Source organism: Mus musculus, chromosome 2 (genome assembly GCF_000001635.26).
Source record: "Mus musculus strain C57BL/6J chromosome 2, GRCm38.p6 C57BL/6J".
Lineage (NCBI taxonomy): Eukaryota > Metazoa > Chordata > Mammalia > Rodentia > Muridae > Mus > Mus musculus.
Window position 1 is genome coordinate 171355469 of NC_000068.7, and position 26055 is coordinate 171381523.

At 43.2% G+C, this 26055-nt stretch overlaps 1 long non-coding RNA gene across 1 annotated transcript; it reads left to right on the top strand.

Moving 5' to 3' along the window:
* Positions 1-771: 771 nt before the first annotated feature.
* On the top strand, positions 772-8255 carry Gm35434. The gene is made up of 3 exons (XR_375335.2): positions 772-1116; positions 6799-6896; positions 8060-8255. It is a non-coding gene; the product is annotated as a predicted gene, 35434 (long non-coding RNA).
* The last annotated feature ends 17800 nt before the right edge of the window (positions 8256-26055 follow it).

The window sequence follows — 26055 nt, forward strand, 5'->3', positions numbered from 1 at the left end:
TCCCTCAAAATTCCACTAACAGATGAGCCAAGTATTCAAATCTGTGAGCCTATGAGGGACATTCCCACTCAAACTACATCAGTAATCAACTTGGCTGGGTTTAGATAACTGAGGGCACGTACTTTCACACCTGTCTTCCCATGGCCTCTTCATAGAGATTAACTGAGGAGGGACGACCCATTCTGAATGTGGGCTGCACCATCCCTTGGGCTGGGGGGTCCCCAACTGACAAAAGGAGAAAGTGAACTGAGTACCAGTGTTTACGCCCTTCTTCCAGACTGCAGATGTAGACGCCCCGTGACTTCCCTACCAAGAGGACTACTCACTGAAACTGAGCTGAAATACATGCTTGTTCTTTTTATTAATTTTTGTCAGACATTTGGCAACAGCAATGAGAAAAGTAAGTAATACGAAAAAAAAGAACAAAAAAGCAAATGAAGTGTTTGCAAAATGCCGTTTGTCATATCAAGTAATCTGTTTCACAGGAACCCGAGAGCAAGAGGTGTCAGGCCAATGGTGACAACTTCCCAGTGTAGACAGTGAAAGGCACTGAAGAGACATGTAAATTCTTTAAACCTGACTTGGGTAGCATAACCAATTGGAAATGGATTAAGAGTCTTTCTTGCATAAAGCCTGCTATGAAATAACTAGTTTTCCATAAAAGATAACATATACTCGACTGCTAATTAATACTGCAGGTATTTTCAACAGTTCCCATTCGCAAATTCTTGTATTCAAGCTTGATGATGGTTAATGAGTATGGGAGATATTTGGTTTTGTTTCACGTAACTAATCGATCTAAATGTCCTAAAGGAATACAACCTGTTTCTGGCACATGGGTTCCATTTCTTGCTGATGTCACCACCCAGGACCAAAGGATGTTAGCTCATTTCCTCTAAGACTGCCTCCCAGCCACTCATCATGGCTGATCTGCAGGGAATGGGATGGGCTGTCCCCTCACCTGTATGGACCTAAGAATTTACACTGTCACAGAAGCTGGGGATGGCTGGTGACTCCACAATGATCAGCGCCTTCGTTGCGGCTCTGGGCAATTAAGACTACCGTGCAGACCCCAGCCGACTGCCTCCTCGTGACAGTAAATGTCACAGTAAGCAGGTGAGTAGCCTGAGGTGCTGGTTGCAGGTGATACTTGAGGTGGGGGAGAGGGAGGGAGAGAGGCTGCTGAGTCAATGATTCTATAGTATAATAAGGACTTTGATAGATTTGATTTAATGTTTCCCCAGAGTCAACCAAAAATAATTGTTTCCTTGAGCTGTTTGTTTACAGTTCAGATGTTTTATCTGTTTTGGGGAGTGCTAGTTTAGCAATCAAAGAAGCACTGTACAATGTTTGAACAGCACCAAAGAGTATAACAAAATATTATTTTTTACTAATTTATCTTTTGTGTCTAGTCTCTTTATTCCTTGTAAATATTATTGATGTTTCTCTTCTCTTCTCTTCTCTTCTCTTCTCTTCTCTTCTCTTCTCTTCTCTTCTCTTCTCTTCTCTTCTCTTCTCTTCTCTTCTCTTCTCCTCTCCTCTCCTCTCCTCTCCTCTCCCCTCCCCTCCCCTCCCCTCCCCTCCCCTCCCCTCCCCTCCCCTCCCCTCCCCTCCCCTCCCCTCCCCTCCCCTCCCCTTCCCTTCCCTCTCTCTCTCTCTCTCTCTCTCTCTCTCTCTCTGTATGTATGAACATGCATACATGACTCATCTTAGAACAAATGAGAGAAAATCCATAATTTAAGAACTTTCTCCTATCTGAGATCCCTCACAGTCTTATACTTATTTATATCCATATTCTTAGCGTGTAAAGAAGATCCATAAATCCATAATTGTTCTCATTCCTCAGCTGCGGAATATTTAACGATTGCAGGATATTGCAGTAGCAAACCATAACCTGATAAATATTCTAGTACAAGAGTGTTAAAGCACAAATGAGTAAGATGACATCTGGATCCTTTGTGAGTAAACTGTCTTGTTACAGCTTAAGGAGGCGAGCTGTACCTTTCGTGCATCTATGACTCTGAGGTGTAATCACTGTAACTGTACCTGTAATGAAGTCAGGAATGCTCTATAGGGCACAGCTACCCCTTGGATTACTTTTGAGTAACACAAAGACCTATTTGTAATTAACGTTACTTTTTTTTTTTCAAATTTAAAACAGCCACTCATCTGTGGATTAGATATCATACCGTTTTATGTGTCCAGTGTCCTTACTGGGTATGACAATGGATCCACTATGTAGCTGGGGAAATGGACAAGTTGAGAACTTATTTCCCTAATTTTGCATTAAGTGAAGCCATGCTACCAAGATTTAAAAAGGCACTCTATTCAAATTTCACTCCTGAAGTTTTCTGTGCCCACCATTTGCCTACCCTGCCTCCCTTCCCTCCCTCATCTCCATCTTCACACTCTCTGCCTCTAGGTCCCTCTACATCCTTTCCTATGGCCTTCTTCCACCTTCCAAATCCATTGCCCTGGGATCAGAAATGAGCAATATATTTGGTGGACAGAATTATTATAAAAAAAGGGCATACATCTGATCACTGTATAGCACATTAAAATTAACTTCAAATGTGGTGGCTTCCGAAAAAAAAAAAAAATACAGGAAAATAGAATGGAAAAAAAGGTGCCCAGGTAGGACTCTTTACCAAAAGTAATGCACAGACGTTGTAGAAATTCCAAGAGAAACACATTCCTAGTACGACCCACCTACACAATGATCTGGTAGACGAGATGGATGGCTGCGGGCATCTGCTGCTTGTTCTCTTAGCTATTTAGGTCCCAGCCACTTCACTGATCTACACTGTGCTGTGTCAGCTGACTCTTGCTCCCACAGTACTCCAAGAAAAGCATGAAAGAAAAACCATGTGGCCACAACATTAGTTATGTTAGTTGAAGAACAAGTTTGCATAAAGCAGAAGTGAAACTGTCTTCTTGAGTTACTGTGTGGCCATTTTATATACAAACTGTAGAGTGCTGAATGGGAAGAGATGTTGATTTAGAGTCTGGCGAGGACACACAGACAGCAAAGCTGGAAGACGTGAAGATCTTGGGATGCTGCAAGCGTCTGAGTCAGGCATCCATCAGCCAATGCATGCTCTCCTACTGCCTCATTGAGAGGCAAGCAAACTGAAACTAAACTCACTTGTCTCTGTATGCATCATCCCGAGATATAGGCATGAATCACCCAAGAGGTTCTCCAATGAACAGCAGTAAGTTTCCTTTCAGTTATATAAAGTTGAAAACAATACTTAGAATACTGTACATGCTGGGGTGTGGGCAGAAGGAAGGAATGAATTAAGGAATTTTAACAGTAGTCTTCTATCCTTGAGAAATATACCAAGGGAGACATGTATGGGAAAGGTGTAGCGAGAGAATGTGTTATTGTATAGATAAGACAGAGGGTATATGAAAGCCAAGAGTGGATAAATTAGAGAGAGATAAAGAGAACAAGAGGGAGAGACAGAGACAGAGAAAGAGACAAAGACAGACAGACAGACAGACACACACACAAAATAGACAGACACATACATGACAGACAGACAGACAGACAGACAGACAGACAGACAGGCAGGCAGGCAGGCAGGCAGAAGATGGTGAATATAATCCATTCATCTTCTAAAACAATAGGTCTTAGATGAAGCATCTTGCCCCCTGCTCTCTTGTCTGCAGCATCTCTGCCATGCTAACTGCTGTGAGAAGATACCACACTGAGGTTTCCTGTTCATCTCCGTGCCCCACCACACTCAGAAATCTTCCTCTAACAATTAATCTTTTGACCACCGCGTAAAGAGATGAGTTTCATAGTGACATTACTGTGCATATAGAAAGAAGTCAGTTTTACATTTCGAGCATTGGAGCTCCTGTTGATTCTTGGAATGTAGGGTTGGTGCTGCACGTGGAGATTGCAGTTAGGAAGTTACCAACCTCACAAGAACATGCTAATCCTCCCATCGGGCTGCTTAGCTGGAGTCTGTCACGCTCTGACCTCTACTGACTCCATCTTCAAAGCTTCCATTCCCAAGCCGCCTAAACAGCATAATCTTAAACCTAGTGGACGGAATTTATCTAGAACTTTCTGAGTCACAAACCTTCAAAACTCTATAGTCATTCTAACATTTAATTAATCAGCACGTTTTTCATGTATCCCATCTCAAACGGTCTCATCACCGTCAAGGGAAACTCAGAGTAAAGCCTGCTGCTACAGAAGCTATAAATTCATTAGCTCTATAGTTTGGAAAGCCTTCATATTTCAACCCACAATAAATCCAGTTGTACATTTTGGTGATAAACATCACACTTTAAATACATAGCGTAAGTCTGGGATTTAATTTTTCAACAGCTTTGAACATTAATTTATGTCACCCTCAAAGAACAGCAGTAGCTTCCTGTGTCTGTATAGGTGCTTAAACTGGAAATCATCTTTACCCATCCCTCAAAACAGGCACTCCACCAAGCATTGTGTGCACATGTGCTTGAACACTAAAGGAACGCAGAAATCAATCCATCCATGTTACTTTAGATTCTCAATAGAATGGGTGGGAAGGAAACACTCTTGATGGCTCGCTGAAATCTGAGCAAGCTGAGCTAACTGGACAGTGCAGAAGGTCACGTGCTGCATGGGGAGATAATTCTCTCTCTCTCTTCCCCTCTCCCTTCCTTCCTCTCTCTCTTTCTCTCTTTCTCTCTCTCTCTCTCTCTCTCTTTCTTTCTTTCTTTCTTTCTTTCTTTCTTTCTTTCTTCCTTTCTTTCTTTCTTTCTTTCTGGTTCTTTCTTCCTTCTTCCTTCTCTCTCTTTCTCTCTCTTTCTATCTTTCTTTCTATCATTCTTTCTTTGGATGAAAATTAGTTCCAGGGATAGATTTGCCATGAAAATGAGTTCTCCTCTCAGCACATTCTGATACAGGGTGGAGGAGAACTTAGAAAAGAACTGTGCAGTGTGATACTGCTATTGTCTCAATAGAATCATTTTTAGGTTTTTTTGTTTGTTTGTTTTTTGTCTTTTTGTTGTTTGTTTGTTTGTTTTTGGAAATAGCCCTGAATTTTATGTAGGGTTTCTGTGATTTTCCTTTTTGTGATCTTCTTATATATGTGGGTGGGACTCTGTGTGTGTGTGTGTCTGTGTCTGTGTATCTGTGTGTGTCTGTGTGTGTGTCTGTATTTGTGTATGTATCTGTGTGTGGAACTATGTGTGTATGTGTGTGTGTATGTGTGTGTATGTCTGTGTGCGTGTGTGTCTCTGTGTGTGTGTCTGTATGCATGTGTGTATCTATGTATATTTTTGTCTCTCTGTGTGTTTCTGTGTGTGCACGTGTGTATCTCTGTGTGTGTGTGTCCCTGCTTTTTATGTGCATATACATGTGGTATGTGAGGTGTCTTCCTCTGTGGCTCTCTACCTTGTTCTTTGAGACAGAGCCTCTTGCTGATGACCCCGGAGCTGGGCCTACACTCAGTCAGCCTCAGTCACCCTGCTGACTCTGTCTCACACACGCTGGCATTGCAGATGTGCATAGCCATACCTGGATCTCTGTAGGTGGATGCTGGGATTTGAATTCAGGTATCCGTGCTTTGCAGCAAGTGCCCTCATCGTCGAGCCATCTCTCCAGCCGCTGTGTGTGTTGCCTGCACTGTGCCACACTGAACCTGAAGCAGCCATCCCAGGTTACACCAGAGCCGATAGAGTCCAGGAAGCCAGCTCACATTGTTCCAAATACAAACTCTAGGAGCCAAGTGGAGTCGCTGGAGAAGATTCGGTTTGCACGTGCAACATTCTCCACAGGCTTGCGTTTAACCATGTGATGAGCACCTAGAGGCAGGCTCTGAAGTTGGTGTGAAGATGTTAGCGTCTCAGGTAGTTGTATAAAATACATGAAAGGCAGCACATTGCCTGTGAAGAGCACACTGAGGAGCAATGTTGAGTGGCTGTCAGCCGGCTGCCTGTGTTCCCTGTATTTATTGCAAAGGTACTGTGCATGATTATCGGAACTGAGAAATTCTGTACCTCCAGAGGGGGCAAGAGCCCATCAGCACCTCTCATGCATCCACTCTCCATGGAGGGAGTTAAAAGTGTTGTAAGTCGTCATCAATGATTTACATATTTATGAATCGAAAGTATGGGCTTAATCTAAAAAATGTCTCCTAGATAGTTCTTGCTTCCAGGGTCACAAAGACCTCTAGGAAATCCTGGGCACTCATTCAGTCCTTCAAGTATGTTTTCTCACTGTGACCTGGGCACAGCTGGTGCCTGGTGAAGGGTGAGATGAGGCACGCCGTGGACAGCCTGGTGTCTGCTGCAGCACGTGTAACGGAATGCCTGGCCATTGTGGCTTTTCTCTTTCTATTCTCCCTCACTTCCTCTGCCTGTTGTGTGATACAATAATGTGACAGAGTCAGTCTGAGGAGGAAATGGCTTATGTGGCTTACTGTTGAAGGGTACTGTGTATCATGGTGAGGAATGGAGGCAGAGGGAGTTCGAAGCCCCTGTACCTCACATCCACAGTCTGGAACAGAGTGACCACTGCATAGCGAGGGCAGCTTCCCTTCTCCTCTTATACAGTCCAGGGCCTCAGGCAGTGAATGTCACTACCCATAGTGAGCTGACCTTCCCACCTCAGTTAATACAATCCAGAGTACACACCACAGCCACCACCATCTTTCAGGTGACTCTAGACTCTGTCAAGTTGTTAAGTAACACCAATCCTCACACATTGTTGCAATGTCTAATGCTATAGAGAGTCCCTGTAGTGACAATTCTGAAGATTTGGGTTCTACTCTACTTTGGATCTTATTTCATCCACAGGACCCTCAGGCCTCTAGACCTCAGCTTCTCCATTTCAAGAATATGATGCAATGAGGGGATCCCCACACCCCACAGGTACCAGGTACTGCAGGTCTCAGGTATGTAGGGTGTAGTCCCCAGTGTTTAGTCTTGCTTTCATATCTCATGAACAGTTCACAGATCCTGTGTAATAAATACAGAGGGCAGAGGATAAACAGCTAGCTAGACAGACATTGGTGGTGACTTTTAGGGAGCTCTTCACAGGCAATGTGTGCTGCCTTTCACATGTTTTTACCCCCACACCAGAGATTCTATCATCTGCAGCCAATTTAGCCAGTTGTGTCCCCCTAATGAAGAGTCTGAGGTTGCTATGAACTAAAAGGTTTCCTTCCGTATTCAGCAGCCATTAATCTAAGTTCCAGGTAAAAGCTTCCACTCTCCTTCTGCCAACTCTAATAAAACCTCATTAGGCAGGCTAAGAAGATGGAAAGGAAGAGAGAAGAAAGGCAGGAAGGCTTGGGAAAGCCGGGTTTGTATTAAATTAGTCGTTAAAGTAAGACACTTCCTTGTCTACTTCGTGGCACATCCGTGGGTCCCTCCGCACCCCCACCCTACTTACAGTTCTTATGCTTCAGGTAGGATAAAGGGTTAAACCTTTTTACTGATAACGAAGCATCAACCAGTAACAACATGCACTTAGTAAAGAGAGAAACAATTTTATTAGCAGACTGTGGCTGGGGAAAGCGGCCCCACCTACTCTATGTGACAAAGTAAATACGTCCCTTTAGCCGTAAATGGCTACATCAAACCTTTACCAACACAATTATCTCGACAAAGAATGCGTTCATTCACCACCACAGAACAATATGGAGATGCACAGGAGGACTCCAGAGGAGGTTGGGGAATGCTCTAAGACCTTGGGCATCAGCATCCTTGCCAAGACACCTCACTGCTTAGCAAATAGAGGCTGGGGGATGCAGGCAAGTTTGAGAAGGACGCTTTCTTTCTCCTCTGGCCATAAGAGGGGGACTTTCACTATATACTCACTGGGCAAGGACAATTTCATTTGGACTCCAGGGGATCCCCATGTTAACAACTAAATGAAGCAAGCAAACAAAATTCCATGTGTAGCTTCTGTATTCCTCCAACCTTCTTGGGAGAAATGGATGAATATGGGAAATCAAAACAATGCTATGCATCGCTGGGAATGTTCACTAGATTGTTTTTTTTTTCAAAGACAATTACAGGAATATTGTTTCTATGTTTACTTCTGTTTTCACAGGGTCTATGACCTCATGGTCAAGTCACAGGGATGCAGTAATTGCTTCTCCAGACCAGGCACGGCTTTCTCCTCTCTTTCAGTAATGAGATGGGGAGGTTAAGACTGGCCAGAAGTCCCAAAGACTTCTCTGTAGACAGGACAACTCTTTTAAAAAGTGTGTACTGATTGTCAACAAAGGAAAACTCGCAAAGGTAAACTCACCATGTCCCATACCTCTACTTTGATTTTTTAATAATTTTAAACTATTTATTGCAGTGATACAAGGAGTTATGTTGAGTGGCTGATTATTGCACAGACTGGGGACTGCAGCTACATGTGGAGAGGGGGAGGGGTGGGTCTTCTTCCACCCACCCACCCCCTGCCAGCACACTCCTCCTCCTGGCCCACCTATGTTCTGTAGATACCGAAAGTCTTCAGTGCCACATCGCTATTTAATGCTTTGACCATCAGTGAAGATAATTTCATCAAAGGAAAAGTCTTGAGATTGGAGGCTACATAGGGATTTTTATAATCTTGATAAAAATTTCCACAGATAAGTTTGATTCCAATTTTTTTCTCTTTTAATATTACTGTAAGTAAAATTGTTTTCCTGGAAAAAAAACCCAGCTGGTATAAAATGTGGGATATCTCTGTGCATCTTAAAACACTATACTTACACACACACACACACACACACACACACACACACACTTCTTCATAAACAACATAATGTTTACTTGATTGGCAAAACAGCAAAGTGTTGATGGACTCTGATGAAAATGGTTTCTACGGATTGTTTCCATAGTTACTCCTGCCCCTTGATGATGGCGCAAATTAACATACCTTAGATAAAAAGAAAAAGCTTCCCCATTTAAGAAAAGACTGGGAGGGCATTGCTGGGGTTTGATACCCATCAGACTGTATACCTTGGTCCTGATGCTGTGCGCCACGGTAGCTCCTTTGAAAAGAATAGATGCATCTTTGAAAAGAATAGATGCATCTAGGTCCTCGGCTCAACCCTTCAGGATAACTCGCTATTCTTCCCACAGCATCTCGCTCGTTGCTTTTTCTAAACACATCTGAACTCCCAACAGAGTCTTGCAGGAAACCTGCTACTGAGTTCTTCATCAGTCTAGAAAATAAGTTTTCTTATTTTTCAGACAAAGTTTGGACAAATGGATTGCACACTGGCCTTAAGAAGTACACCATCCCGCTGGAGAGAGAGCTCAGCTGTGAAGAGCTGTTGTTATTTTCCGGGGACTAGGGTTGTGTTCCCAGCAATCATGTAGATAAACTAACAACAGCCTTTGACTCCAGCTCAAGGAGATCTGGTGCCCTCTTCTGGCCATATTGGGCACTGCACTTATGTGTGTTCACAGATGAACATAAAAATAATATAGATCTTAAAGAAAAAAGAAGTCATATCAATCTCAACTTGGTGGTTTATATTTTAGTCTCTGGGGCGAAAATACAGCTTCCTCTTCCTCTTCATACCTGCACTTTGTTGTAATTCTATAGGCTGCTCAGTCTTTCCTAGCACCCATGAACACGGGGCAGTTTTAAAAACTGCACGTCTTAGCTACCTGGAACTTGAGAGCTTTGATTCTTTCTTTCCTTCTTTTAAAAAAAAAATCAGGATTTAGTCTTTCTCGTAAGCCCCCATCTGCTATGTTCCATGATATGTCATCAATTTGACTGGCCTACCTCAGCCTTTCCAATGCCAGATTTGCACATGCACGCTCTATGCCACATCTGGACAACATCCCATATCTGTGGTCTGCTATCTGAGGGCTGCATAGACAAGGGCTTCTGAAAAACTCCATCTATGTGACTTGGTATACTCCCCAAATGTGAGCAAGACACAGAATGTAGGCACAAAGCTGCTTTGGGGATAATCTCCCCAATTCAAATGTTTATAAAAGTATTCATCAGAAAGTTTAAACAAGCATACGGAAAAATGGAAGGAAGGAGGCAATCTAGGCACGGCAATTACTCGTTTTGCAAGAGAACAAATCCGTGTTAAAACGCTGGAGCCTTTCAGTGCACAATCCTTGGGGAAAGCTGTTTCTTTGTCAGCATTGTGAAATTCCACAGATTATCCCCGGCTTCAAAGCCTGTGTATATTTATGATAGCGAGGGGACAGAAAATGTCCTTTGAGCGGGGGGACTTTCTCCTCCAGGTGCCGGAGTCCTTTCAGCTGTGCCAGCCGCCTCTCGCACAATGATGTCTGCTTAAGCTCTCAGACTGACTCAGCCTTACCAAACGCAGCTGAGACAGAAGCTCTGGGTCCCTATGCAGAGGCATGCCCACACTCTCATACCAAACGCTCACAAAAGACATTGTCACACATTTCTAAAGGGGCTTTAAAAAAAAAACAGACCTCAGCCATCTTTCTACTATTGTCATAAATAAATACCAGTTTCTGACTTATCTTCTGCCTCTGTGGTGAGCACTGCTGTGTGCTAGAGACTTTATTGCTCAGGGGATTATTCCACCCGCCTCAGAACTTCCGGTCTTGACCCGTTCTGCAAGAAGATAAACGGAGGCTGATGAAAATGGGTGCCCCCCTCACAATGTAATCCCCTATCCCACATCCAAAAGCCAGGAAACAAATTAAGAGTTCTGTAAACACTGGTCCAGACATAAGTCAATAAGAGGATATCGGAGGAAGGAGGACACTCTGTGGTCCACATGGCTGCCCAGAAGTTAATCAGAAAAATTCCTTTATAGCAAGAATTGTTACCCAGATCCCAGAGTAGTCCTGCCCTGTCTTTAAACCGTGGCTCTGAAAAGCTTCCTTGCTTTCCCTACTGTGCTACACTGAAGTATATCTTGAATCTTGGTCAGATTAACAAAGTTTATGAATGATTCATATCCTAAAAATAATAAACTACGTCCTGACAGAGTTTCCTTCTGTCAGATCACTTCTGTGGGTATATGAAATTGCTCATGAATAGGCAAGAACCACCTACGGCAGGTAAAATTGATTGTTTTAGTTGCCTTCGTGCTTGGGGATTTGGAAGACTTCTATTGTCCTAGCAAGACGTGGTAACCGCTATCATGAAATCTGAGCAGCTAGGAACACCCTCATGAGACCTCCAAAGGAACAACTCTATCAGACCATCTTCACAGGAGGAGGAAGAGGTCATCATAGCTCCATGTAATAATCCTATCCTGTCCCCATGTGGTCTTCCTTATTGCCAGTAGATTGGAGGATGTGGTTGACTAAGCGTGGGACTCCAGAGACACAGTTTGGGTTGGGAGTTGTTGTCACTTAGGCTGTAGAGAGTGTTTGGATGATAGAGCTGTCCAAGGCCTTCACGGCTCTGTTACTCCTGCTCAACTGTGTTCCTGTGAGCAAACACAACTTACCCATTGGGTCACCGTGCCTGACTTGGGTCAAGTCACTTCTTTGGTCCGTCACTGACTTCTCTTCATGAGGTGGTAGTAATATACACAGCAGGAAAAACTCATGGAACACGCTTATGAGCATGCTTCTATAAGCAATGGAGATATCATGAGCCGATTGCCCCAAGGATGGCAGGCTCAGACTCATTACTGCAACAAAAGTGTTGTTTGTTCTAAACCTCCAATGTACACACACCAAATGACACTACTGCATTATGAACAGCAACGGTAAAAATAGAATACAGGTAAGTCAGTATTTGTGTGACCATGGGACTGTGATGTATATTAATTAAGAGTCAGAAATGCTTAATCATGTAGCCAAGATCTCTGCAGAGTGCCTTGGATTTGTCTGTCCTGTGTTCCCCTCCCCACAGGGTTCTGTAAAGCTCACAGGAGTTGATCACTAACCAGCAGTCAGGGCTAAGGTAAGACTTGTTCTTTCTGGGCAAGAAGTACAACCAGCCTAACTGTCTCTGGAAGATTCCAGAGTGGGATCTAAGAGCTCTGGGTACGCTTGGCATTGCTGTGTCTGTCTTTCCACACAGACGGAGACAGAGTTGTAATAAGGATGAAGGGGCTGACAGGTCCAAAGCTGCGGAACTGGGAGAGAATGTAGAAGAACGAAATGGGCTTGAGGTCCTGGAGGCAGCTTCTCCTACAGCTCGGGCCCAGTTACAGTCACAGTCTCTGGGAACGGGTCTGCCCTCACTTTCTAGCTCTGGGAGCCAAGGATCAAGACTACTTCCAGAGTGTGAGGCGTAAGGTGCTCGCATTTCCATCGGCCTCTCTGTTATACTCAGTGCTAAAATCCCTGATAGCATCTTTGTCATCTCCCAGTGGAAATGATTCTGCCCTTAGCTTATGAGTTAAGCACAGAGTTAGTTGTGTCCTTGTGTCTCATATGTTCACTTGAAGTACCATCCTTGAGCCATCGATCAATGAGAGAACAATACCCCCCTACACACACACACTCACATAGACAAACGCACAGGAATACACATAAAAAGAAACACACACTACACACATATACACACACACATATGTGCACACATACTACATACACACACATAGGACACACACATATACCACACTATACATATACACTATGCTAAATACACACATACACCATGCTATATAAATTATTTTGGGTACCTGAATGCAAGATTTGTGAGCACACACACACACTACACACACATATACATGTGCTACACATATATGCTAAACCCATGCACATACTGTACATACATACATACATACATACATACATACATACATACATACTACACACACACACCCCATTGAATTCTGATTAAGTATTGACTTCTCCAGGTAGATGAGTCACATTCACCCTCAATTCTATTACAGGCATATGATGTCGAGTCTATTCCAGCCTTTACCTGATAAAGAGGATGATGTTGGTTGGCGACTGCCTTGCCCTTGTGCCTTTGAAAGCAACTCTTACTGTAGTTATTTGCATAAAATGATTTGTTTCCAAAACTAAATACAAGATAGGCCATCCTTGCAAGCTATTACTATAGGGCCTTTTTCTTGCTAAACAAAAAGTGTGTGTGTGTCTGTGTGTGTGTGTGTGTGTGTGTGTGTGTGTGTGTGTGTGTGGGTGTGTGTGTGTGTACCTGTTGAGGTCAGTGGACAGCTTGGAGGGTTCGGTTCTCACCTCCTCCTAACGTGTTCCTGGGATGAATACACACGCACATGCCCGGTTTGCCAGCAAGCTGAACCATCACGGTGCTGGCCTGAGTCTTAACTTTCAGTTTAATTTTACTGTATTATAATGGGTCATATCAGGGCATTTTTAAACTGTAGGCTATACTTTGAACATACTCTCCCCCACTCCTTGCTACTTCCTTATCCGACCCTGCTTCCCATCAGCCCCAATGTTCCCTAGACAGTTTCACGTCTACACAGAGATGATAGTCCATAGATTTCTATGGAAGATTTCTATAAAACCCAGGATCAGCAAATGAGAGAAAACATGTGACACTTGGTTTGCCAAGGCTGGACCTTTTTGAAGGAGTTCTCAGCTTCAGGCTTTAGGGGTTGGGGGAGAAATATTGGAGCTTGTGGTTCATTGCTTCAAGTATAGTGTTTCCTAAGGCTAGCCCATGGGATAGCTTCAGCATCATACAAGAAAGCGATTAAAATATGGCTTCCCAGGAGCTCTCCTCCCCCTCCCCAGGACCTGTGGGGTCTCCATGCAGTGCTGGGACTCTATAGAATTTATTTTGAGAAAAAAGCTTTCTAAATTATTTTGGGTACCTGAACGCAAGATTGGCGAGCACTATTGTTGGTGTTGGAAAGTGGAGAATAGCTAGGTCAGACCCTTGGGCCTGGAAGACATACAGTGAGCAAAATGGAGTGGGCATTGTGGTGGCTTAGCGGAAAGCCACTTCCTACCAAGCTATCTCTGGTGCCCATGCAGTGGATGAAAGAACCAACCCTACAAGTTTCCCCGCTGACCTCTACACATGTAAATAATTCAGGATAATAGTATACCTCATGCACACAAGTAGATAAATAAGTCTAATATTAAAAGCATTGAGGACAGGGAAGGGACAGGCAGGAATGAGCTACCATGCGGGTTTGCAGTGATCGCTATGTGAGGGGTGTGCCCCCAGCTGGAGTTGATCTGAGTCAATCACAAAACTGATTTAGAAAGCATTTAATGCTGTGAAATTCTGGGTCATGAGTTAGGGATGGGCCTGGCGCTAGAGCAGACATATGATGCCCCATAAGCCACTTAGCTTCCCTGAACCCCAATTTCTCCTCTGTAAAGCCCTGCGTTGATAATAACTCTCTCCCAGTCATTTTTATAGGGTTAGAACGAATCACGCAAGGAAATGGGCTTCGAGAACTGTAAATAAGCTGCGTGAGTTCCTTCCTAGCAAGAAGCCGAGGTTGGAATGGCTGCTTGATCCTGAAGAGGAGGGGGCGGGGGAGTCCGGAGCGGGCTTCTTCCTTCTGCTCGGAGCACTGTTGCTCTTGAATCCTCTGCCAGCTTAACTGAGGTCACAGTTATTTTTGAGAATATGACTACAGGCAGGCATGCACATAAACAAACGAAAGGGTTTAAAAGCAACCTCTGGCTTTTACTCACGAAGTCAGGAATCCCAACTTCTCTTTTCACTTATTAGAATAATTTGAGAAATTAGTTGTTTGGGAATTCTGTACAATGTATTTTGATTGCTTTCAGTTACCTCCTCTAACTCCTCCGAGACACACCCTCCCCTTCCCTAACCACTGAACTGTACTGTCTCTCATAGATTTTTTTTAATGACATTTATTTTACTTCTCCTGTTCTCCCATGTGGACTTGAGGAACAACTTGATATCATGAGCTTTGGTAGCAAGAGCCTGTACCCACTAACCTATCTCACTGGCCTCATTTGTGTTCTCTCTCTCTCTCTCTCTCTCTTTCTCTCTCTCTCTCAACAATGAGGTTCACATGTATGGGGACTTCCATTCAATCCCTGCCATGTCAGCAGTGTAATGAGACTTGGCTGCCTCATAGCAAGAAATCCATAGATATGCAATAAACCTGGGTTTCCAAAGGAAACCATTGTGTGTGTGCTCATGGAGCACAAAGAGATTCGTAGAGCAACTCAATGGTAAGATTCCACTGACAAAAGGGTCCAGATAGAGACCCACAGCTTTCATGGACTCATTGAGACAATAGCTACTTCTGTGCTTTAGCCAGGAGATGGTTTTGAGGGGAAGCCTGAGAGTTTAGAATCCAAACGCAGGAGGAAAACAGAGGAGACGGGAAAAGCTGAAGAAAATGAATGATGGGTTAGAAGCTGAGACCTAATTCCTAGGAGAAACTGACTCCATACTTTGATGAGCCCTCCTGCTGCATTAAAAAGAGAGAAATTTGTACTGGAAAAATGGCTTGTGGGTAACTGACTCGCAGCCCAACCTTAAGACCTGAGTTCACTCCTAGATCCCTGGAAACGAGATACTTAGCCCACCACACATGTACCCAAATAAGTAAGTAAATATAATTGGAAGGAAAAAAAAACAGAAATTTCATTAAGATATATCTTTTGCCTGATTTTTGGCCTCTTTTCCCCTTATGGGGTTGCCTGGTCTGGCCTCAACATGAGGGCTGTCACTGTCTTATTGTATCTTGTTTTGATGTGTTTGGCTGTCATCTCCTAGAGAGAGGTCTGCTCCTTTCTGAAGGGAAATGGAGAGCGAGTGAATCTGGGAGTAAAGAGATGGCTGCTCTGGGAGGAGGAGAGGGAGGGGAAAACTGTGGTCTGGATGTATGAGAGAAGAAACTATTTTCAATAAAAAAGAGGGTCTGAGTCCACAGACGGTCGCCCATAGCTTCCCCACTCAGATGTCTGGGCTTCCTGCCTAGCCTTCATCCCGTCATTCATTCAAAGGACAGGTTGGTCCTCATGATCAATTCCATTCATGCCCACAGTTTGAAGGTCCTAGAACATCATAGGTGTCTCTCACTCATGAAAAGTTTACAGGATAGTCATACTGGATGATCATAATCAGTAGCCATTTTGTATTGGAGACTTGCAACTTAAGACCTGTATTGCTGAGACTGGTAGACAGGAACATCTAAAAAATGCTGTGGAGAAGTGGTTATATGTAATTAGCATGAAGCATTGGCAACTGAATGGTTGAGACAGAAACAGACATCATTATGGGAGGTGAATATTCATTAACAGGGTTGCTATAAAAATTGGAAAGCAGAGTGGATGATGATGGCATTTTGGGTTGTTTGGGGGCACGTTGGATAACCATCTTCATCTGTCATGATCTGACAGTTTCTAATATGTCGGTCATCATATTAATTAACCTCACCACACAAATAGCAACACTAGTGAGGTCCTCAGCCAGGCCCCAAGCAAGAGAGAAAACATAAGAAAAAGATTAAAACCCGTTGCAGCTGGGGCTAGAGGAGGAGGAGAAAGTAATTGGCTTTGACCCCGGCCATAAATCTGCTGGGAAGTAATGACCAGCTCTCGACACTGGTGGTGACATTGATCAAGTGCACTGTCTGAGGCTGTCCCCCAACACCTCTGAACCACAAAGCCTTCCTTGACTGTTCATGTCACTAGTTATGAACGCATGTCACAGCACAGAGATAAAGGAATGATAAAGGCACAATGGCCTCTTTAAGTTAATGTGAGCCCTGATTGGAATCAGCACAGATACAGCTCCGTGGACCAAGGCACTGTCTTCTTAGCTATTCCTTTAGCCAAAGGATCTAGTGTAAAATGTTCCAAGAGCTTAAGAGTGAGGGGGTGAGGGGTGGAGTGTGGGGAGGGGGGAGGGGGGAGGGGAGGAGGGACCTGGGAGGGGCTACTGATAATGGGAGGGCAGCATTTGAGATGCAAATAAATAAATAAGAAAGAAAGAATGAATGAAAGAATGAAAACAAGAAAGAAGGAAAGGGAGAAGAAAGAAAGAAAGAAAGAAAGAAAGAAAGAAAGAAAGAAAGAAAGAAGGAAGGAAAGAAGGAAGGAAGGAAGGAAGGAAGGAAGGAAGGAAGGAAGGAAGGAAGAAAAGGAAGGAAGAAAGAAACACATTTTAAAATGCATTTCCAAGTTCTCTCTGAGTCACTGCAGTGCAAGTCCAGAGCAGAGGGAGGCAGGGGCACAGACCTTTCTCACAGGGAATTCTGATGACTGCTGTGGTCCAGGGAGGTGGGTGGGGCAGATTTTTATTGTGCTCCTCAGGAAATCTGGGATGAAGGCTCAGCTAGGAGTTGAGGCCCATGTTTTTTTCCCCAACTCTACTTAATCACAAAAGAATCTTTTCGACCTAAACTATTAATTAAGTGGAACTTTGAATATTCAACTCGATGTCATTTATCTCGAAAGTATCACCAACACCTTAAAGTAATACTCCACCCAAACTTTAAATTGTCATAAATCATTTAATGTTTATAAAAGCTAATGTATAGCACTGTGAATTATCAGAAAAAAATCTGTAAATACCCCTGGCTTCTTGTCTAGTTGAATAAATAACACATCTTTGACATCATCCCTGGCACCACCCTCCCAGATTGCCCCCCCCCCCAAAAAAAAAACTCTATCTACCTTCTTGTCTACTATCTAGCCACACATTTATGGATTTGGGGATTTATCATTAGACCACACAAATGCACAAAAGCAAAATAGAATAATACTTAATTTTGCATGATTTGGAATTTCCGTCACTGGAGTGTGTACAAAGTATTCTCCCATTCCTTCCCCTCAGAATATCATCTTCTTCACATTCAACCATGCGCATGTGGAAACCTGTGCCAGGGTTTGGTGAACCCCAGCCAAGGAGCCACATCCGGCCGGGCATCCGTATTTTATTATCTTACACATGGTATCAACTGTACTTATCAGTCCGTGGTTATTTTAAATGGCTGCAGTTTTATCTTATTTTAAACGGATATAGTTTCAAAAATAACATAGAGGTACAGGATCTACAAAGCAGTCTCTATTTTATCTCTTGGTTTGAAAGACCCAAGATGGCTAATCCCTGGGGAAAAAAAAAACCTCGTTGGCTAGTAGCCTAGAGTATTCATGTCACTGCAATATGTTGTTACTTTTCTATATTTATCTCTATCATAAAATGATCACTGTTGAGGTGAGGGTCACGGGTTATAACTAAGAGTTTGCTTTTTATTGCACAAATTATAGTGGGGGCAACCCATAGCCTATCCTTGTGGTGTGCAGACTTCTCCTCAGTAGATCTCAGAATGTAACTTATGTTTCATATCTTTCTCCCAAATAGCTGTGTCAGTGGGAGGTCTGCCAGCAGCATCATGGGTATAGTAAGCAGCTTTGATCTGTAGCTCTATTTAGCTCTGTGATTCTATGTGGTGTAGAGAAATGGAGATAAAAATTCAATGACTGTATCCCAACCTGACACATTGCACAATATGTTCTTTTTAATTAGATAGTTTCTTTATTTACATTTCAAATGTTATCCCCTCTCCTGGTTTCTCTTCCAAAAAACACCTTCCCCCTATTCCCTCCCCCTTCCCCTACTCACCAACCCACCCACTCCCACTTCCTGGCCTTGGCCTTCCCCTACACTGGGGCATAGAGCCTTCATAGGACAAAGGGCATCTCCTTCCACTGATGTCCAACTAGGCCATCCTCTGTTGCATATGCAGCTGGAGCCATAAGTCCCACCATGTGTGCTCTTTGGTTGGTGGTTTAGTCCCTGGGAGCTCTGGGGTACTGGCTATTTCATACTGTTGTTCCTCCTATGGAGCTGAAAGCCCTTCAGCTCCTTGGGCATTTTTCTAGCTTCTCCACTTGGGATCCTGTGCTCAGTCTAATGGATGGCTGTGAACTTCTACCTCTGTATTTGCCAGGCACTGGCCAAACCTCTCAGGAGACAGCTATATCAGGCTCTTGTCAGCAAGCACTTGTGGGCATCTACAACAGTGTCTGGGTTTGGTGACTGTAAATGGGATGGATCACCAGGTGAGTCAGTCTCTAGATGGTCATTTCTTCAGTCTCTACTCCACACTTTGTCTCTGTAACAACTTACAGAGTTTTGTTCCCTCTTCTAAGATAGATAGCAGTATCCACACTTTGGTCTTCCTTCTTCTAGAGTTTCATGTGGTTTGTGAATTGTATCTTGGGTATTCTGAGCTTCTGGGCTAATATCCACTTATCAGTGAGTACATATCATGTGTGTTCTTTTGTGATTGGGTTACCTCACTCAGGATGATATCCTCCAGATCCTAAGAATTTCATGAATTCATTGTTTTTAATAGCTGAGTAGTATTCCATTGTGTAAATGTACCACATTTTCTGTAACTATTCTTCTGTTGAAGGACATCTGGGTTGCTTACATCTTCTGGCTATTATAAATAAGGCTGCTATGAACATAGTGGAGCATGTGTCCTTTTTACCTGTTGGAGCATCTTCTGGGTATATGCCCAGGAGTAGTATTGCTGGATCTTCTGGTAGTACTATGTCCAATTTTCTGAGGAACCGCCAGACTGATTTCCAGAGTGGTTGTACCAGCTTGCAACCCCACCAGCAATGGAGGAGTGTCCCTCTTTCTCCACATCCTTGCCAGCATCTGCTGTCACCTGAGTTTTTGATCTTAGCCTTTCTGACTGGTGTGAGGTAAAATCTCAGGGTTGTATTGATTTGCATTCCTTCACATAAATTGGCAGGATTAATATAGTAAAAGTGGCTATAAATAGCAAAAACTATTCTCAACAATAAAAGAATTTCTGGTGGAATCACCATTCCTGACTTCAAACTGTACTACAGAGCAATTGTGATAAAAAACTGCATGGTACTGGTACAGTGACAGACAGGTAGATCAATGGAATAGAATTGAAGACCTAGAAATGAACACACACACCTATGGTCTCTTGATTTTTGACAAAGGAGCTAAAACCATCATCCAGTGGAAAAAAGACAGCATTTTCAACAAATGGTGCTGGTTCAACTGGCAGTCAATATGTAGAAGAATGCAAATTGATCCATTCTTATCTCCCTGTACAAAGCTCAGGTCCAAGTGGATCAAGGACCTCCACATAAAACCAGATACTGAAGCTAATAGAAGAGAAAGTGGTGAAAAACCTTGAACATATGGGTAGAGGGGGAATTTTCCTAAAACATCAGTGACTTGTGCTCTAAGATCAAGAATTGACAAATGGAACCTCATAAAATTGCAAAGCTTCTGTAACTCCAAGGGCACTGTCAATGGGACAAAACGGCAACCAACAGATTGGGAAAAGATCTTTACCAACCCTACATTTTATGGAGTGCAATTATTCAATATATACAAAGAACTTAAGAAGTTAGACTCCAGGAAAATAAATAACTATATTTAAAAAAACAGGTACAGAGCGAAACAAAGAATTCTCAACTGAGGAATACAGAATGGCTGAGAAGCACCTAAAGAAATGCAGAAGACATTTTTAAAGGTAGGCTACCCAAGGGTCTGACTTATTTGAATACAATAACATTTAGAGCTGGAGCCATGGCTCAGTGATTATGAGCATTTGCTGATCTTCCTGAGTACCTAGGTGTCGTCCCGAGGACCCACATGGCGCTTCACAACCACCTACAATTCCAATTCCAGGCGATCTTTAACATCCTCTTCCGACCTCCATGGTGCATGGTGCGTACACGTACATACATGTAGACAAAAAGCAAAATAAAAGTCACACATAAAATGAGTAAATCTAAAATTTTTAAATGTGTAATTAAATTCTATTGAGTTACCTTAGAGAAATTTTGTTCAGGATTGAAGAATTCACTGAGTTTCACATTTATGTTACATACAAACATGCATGTTACATATTTATGTTCTCTTGGCGTTCAACTGTTAATGTCTTTGTTAGTGAATGCATTTTAATAATGTCAGAGACAACATTTTCCATTTGTTCACCTCTTAAATTATGAGATGAAGTTTCAATGAAATGGAAAATAAGGAGCCACCTGGGTCATGTGAAATCCACAAAAAATGTGATTGTTGTGTGCCCGCAGAGGTTCACGGGGACAAGAAGACACCGTGACTGAGTGACAAAGCTTCAAAGTGGTTATGCTTTCTGGGCAGACTCTGAGCCTATGCACACTCTGAGCACAATGAACCCACATATCTTGGAGAACAGTGCTATATACATAGCTCTGATGAGAAATACTGTGATCCACCTCTCCCTGGAAGTATAATTTCCTCCATAGCAGCACCTCTATGGAATTATTTTCCTTGTAGATCAATGGGACCGAGAATAGAATTGGCTTCTCTTGGTTGGCGTTTGTACTTCAGGTACCCCCAAGTGCCTGTGTAATGAAAAACAGCGATCTCTGTTCCCTAAACACATGGTTGACCATCATGCTGCCTTTTCCTCTGGTGTTTCGACAGAAATGGAACTGATCTGGAGTCAAGCAGCACGGGGAAAAGATACATTTTCTTTTTTTATCTTAAGATATCTGGAAAGCATACAAAATTACAGCTTTGTCAAATTTCTGAGTCCACAAACTCATATTATCCAAAGTGGTCAGAGACAAAAATATCTTTGTTTATTTTCACTGGGTTCTGTGTTCATTTCATAATAAAAGTCTGGGAGCAGAAACTTTATTGCTTTTTCTTGCATATAGCTGGGGACAGAGCCGCCTAATAACTTTTCAATGAAAGAATCTGGATGAGCACAAGAGAGTGACACATGAATATTTCTTTATATCCCGTGTGATAATGATGGGATCAATAATAAAGCTGCTTTTATTGATTCACTTAAGTGTGATGGGTTGTGATTAGCCATATTTGAAGGATCATTTCTGTTGCTACCAGTGAAATAGCAAGCACGATGCTATAAGACATTAACTACGAGGTTATTAGGAGTTCAACTATTTGCGTGGATATCTTTGTGAGTGGCAGCACTGAGTTTATACATTCATGATGTAACTCAACAAGAGTAAGACCATGCCTACTGATGTTGTTGAGAACAGAAAACAATTAAGGGACAGACACTAAGCATGTAGGTTTCACAACAGCATACATATATAAGGAAAACATCTAATAACTTTTAGAAAGAAGAAGAGGCTGGAGAGATGGCTCAGCAGCACTGGCTGACCTTGAAGGAGGCTTTCCCAGGACCCCCCCCCCCCATCCCCAGCAGCTCACAGCAGCCTGTAAAACTAGTTTCACAGAATACGATGCCCTTTTATATCATCCACAGGCGCACAGGCCGTACGTATACACCCATCCAAGTACTCATATGTACACACAAAATGACTCAATCTATAAAATAATTTTAAGAGAAATGAAGCCTACTATGGTCCATCCTCATCTGCATCACCATACAGGAACAAGGAAATGGGTGTGTATGAATGGGGGAGGACCAATCATCTATGCTTTCTAGGTATTAGACATCACGAATCTATAAATACAGCTGTGTCCATTTAGTGGTTTCATGCATATGTAATTTTAGGGTTGACCACTTGAGATTAGCTCACTTGTAACCCCCCCTCTGTAACCCCTGCAGAAGATAGATTCTCCATCTCCCAGAAACTAGTAACTGACCGTAGCTCTTCATCCAGGGGTGGGGTCCTGTGAGGTATTTCCCTATCCAAGTTAGGATGACAACGTTTCATAGTTCATACCCTTTGTAACTCAGGGTAATTGTTGACCAAAATCAGGGGATAAGGCTGTTTTTAGGGCAAGAGACAGTGCCTTTTGAAAAATTAGTTCTAAATGTCTCTCCTAGGTTCATGATCCTGAAGACAGAGTAAGAAAGGAGCAGCAGAAAAATGCCCAGCAATGATGTTCCATTGCAAGGAAAGTGAGAATTAACTTGCTCATAATCTGCTCAGATATATGAACAATGTGTTTCAAAACACAGCTGCTTGTTTTTATTGGGAGCTTCTTGCAGGCATCGCTACAGCTCAGCGACTTCAAACACCGAAGACACCAAAGGCTGGAGAGGATGCCATTCTTAATTTTCTTTTAACTCATCATTCTTAATGGGGAAATCTGCTGGCACTTCTTTGGATGGGAGTTTCTTGCTCTCTATCAGAGTTTATGAATGATCGTCTTCGGCAGATTCAATCTGGGAAAATACTTCTGCTAAGACTTACCCAAGTGGCCACCGTCATTATTTTCTTGTATGTCCCATATTTTCAGGGAAACGGTCTTTTCTCCAGCCTACACACAGAGACGTGGAACCAAAAACCAGCTCTGCTTAGCTTCTTTCCCTCGTCAATCCTCTGAGGAAAAGTATGAATTTCAGGTCTTCAAGTTCAGGAGAATTTGCTGGGATATCTCCGGAGGGCCACGTTGGGCAGATGTATAGTCAGTAGGCTGTAGACCCTATCTCCACCTTCTGTTCTTTTGCTTGTATTTATCATGGCTCCTTCCAATGCCTTCTGATGCAATGTTCAGTTTGTGTGTTACTTATACCAAGACATGCCTGAAAGGCGGTTTGAGGTGGTCTCAGTGGGACCAGACTCAGGTTTTCTTGACTTTGTTTGAGCAGAGACTGATTTAGTTGGTGCTCAAGGGAAACGTACAAGCATGTGGAGAAAGAGGGGGAAAATCCAACTAAATAAAGGTAATGTGTTTGAGGGCAGAGTCTAGTTTTAGGAAGACCCTACTGGGGACCTGAAGACAGACAAGCACTACTCAGCTGTCCTACCTTGAGAAACAATTGGTTTCATGTCATTGCCTACAGAGTCATAAGCTTTGACCTCTTGTGAGTACAGAGTAACCTATCAGGCATATATTTGCAGGTAACTTCTGTTACACTCGGGCAGTTCTTCTGAGGAGAGCAATGAGCTCTCCCAAACTTGGGCCATTGGAAGTGGGTACCTGGCCACCAGAATGTAGGCAGGCAACAACCTTCATCTGCAAGACCTCTGTGGGCTCGTTTTCTGCCTTTGTTTTTATTCTAAGCAGTTCAACAATGTCTCCAAAGCAATTTTTTCCCCTCAGAGTAAACAGTTAACAGACTGGATGTATTTTTTTAAGTTCCTTCTTAAAATGGCTCAGCATGAGCTAAAAACTTCACCAAGCTCCATACAAAGGCATAATCACTCAGGTCGAAATGTCACCCGTGATGCATTGTTTCTGGGGTGGGTCATGGTACCCTAAAATGAGTGGCATGTTGTATTGGTTTCTTAAGTGGGGCTTTAAATAGCAGAGTGCTGCTTCCCACTAAGGAACATTAGTTCCTTAGTGTTCCCACTAACAAAACACTGTGTCAGAATCCCATGTGCTTCTACTGAACACGCCACCCTATCTAGGGGACATGCATGCACTTCTAACTAGGGCCCGGCAGAGCCACGGCAGAGCTCTGAATGAGTGAGCACCTGCCAGAGATGCTCGGGTCCAAACTTCAATCCAGCAGCCAAAGGCTAATTTAAGAGGGCCTCGCTCACCTGGTATCTAAATTAGAATCACCAATTTCCAATCTCCCTGAGATAAGTGGAATGGGTGCTATCTGTAGATGGTGATCCCCAAGGAACAGAGATTATGGAAGGGAAGGGACAGCGGTGACAGCAGCGGGTCACAGCAATTGGATGCTTCGATGTGACTATGAGTCTTAGTTAGGGTTTTACTGCTGTGAACAGAAGCCATGACCTGGCTTACAGGTTTAGAGGCTTAGTTTATTATCATCAAGGCAGGAAGCATGGCAGCACCTGGGCAGGCATGGTGCAGGATGAGCTGAGAGGTCTACATCTTCATCTGATGTAGGGAATACTCACTTCCAGGGAGCTAAGATGAGGGTCTTAAAGGTCATCGGAAGCAGAATACTGACTTCCAGGGAGCTAATATGAGGGTCTTAAAGGCCACGCCCACAGTGAGACACCTACTCTAACCAGGCCACACCTCCTAATAGTGCCACACCCTGGGCAAAGCATATTCAGACCATGACACTCTGGGTCTCCTCTAACATGTTGACACACCTCCTTAGATTGCTGAAAAGATACATTTAATTAGGGATGAAATAAATAAAGTCTAGCTAAAGAGGTGGGAGCATAAGGGATGCTGATATTTGTGATTGCGTGTGTCTGACAGTAAGGACACGGGGGGTGGGGGGGATTTCTCACTCTGATTAACATGATCCTGAATTATAAAAGTAGATCATGTAACAGATATATGTGACTGAATCTGATAAGTCTCAGAAGACTTCCTGGAGCTGAGAGGATAGAAAAGAATAGTATTCATGGGGCAATAGTCTCAGGGCTGAGAGAAGTGTGATCCAGGAAACTGGCTGATGACAGAGATGGGACAGATGGGAGTGAAACATCAGAAGACACTGGAATACTTGGAAGCTGGCATCCTATCTGCTTTTCACAATGGCAACCCTCAGGCAAAGGGAAACATTTTGTTTAAAACATGAAACTGTGGGTAGGGAAGTGGTGAGTGATGGGAGCTGTGGTTTCTGCAGTAGACCAAGCTCAGTGGTGGTGGCTTTGATCACAGCGGGGTTGGTCAGTGTAAACCGTTTCTAAAACAGTCTTCAAAGACGAGAATAAACAATAAACAACAAAACAATAACAATAACAAACAGAGACAACAGGAATTGGTGGTGAATTAGAAGCATAGAGGCTGGTTGGGATGGTGACATATTAAAGGGGAGATGTGAAAGTTTACTGGAAGGCTCCATAATCATACAACTAGAGTGAAAAGCACGGCGTGTTCTGAGAAACAGAGCAGTATGGAGAATGAGCCCATTGGGATGACCCTAGGGTTTACTTAGGATGTCTCAAACTTGAAGATGACCTTGAGAGAAAAATAAGAGAAAATAATAAGAGAATACCAAGTCCACAGGAGCTCGCTGGCCTAGAGTTGGTGACTGAAGACCTGAACATGTGCCATGTGTGCAGTAAGGACCGGACCAGCACAGAGTAGCCTGAGTGTTTCAGGAAGTAATCCCTTAGGATAAATGTCTCTGCACAGCACACTAGTGGTTTGATTAAACAAGCATTCTTAGATTATGACAGGATGTTGTATAGAGAAGCCCTCTGATGGGCACCTTGCCTCAGAGAGGAAGGGGCAGGTTCACAGCCATGGTCCAGTGTCTCCAGCCCACAGAGCTGCCTGCAGGCTGTGCAGACAGCCCCGAGGTGGCAGCTTTTGTGAGCTGTCATCTCTGT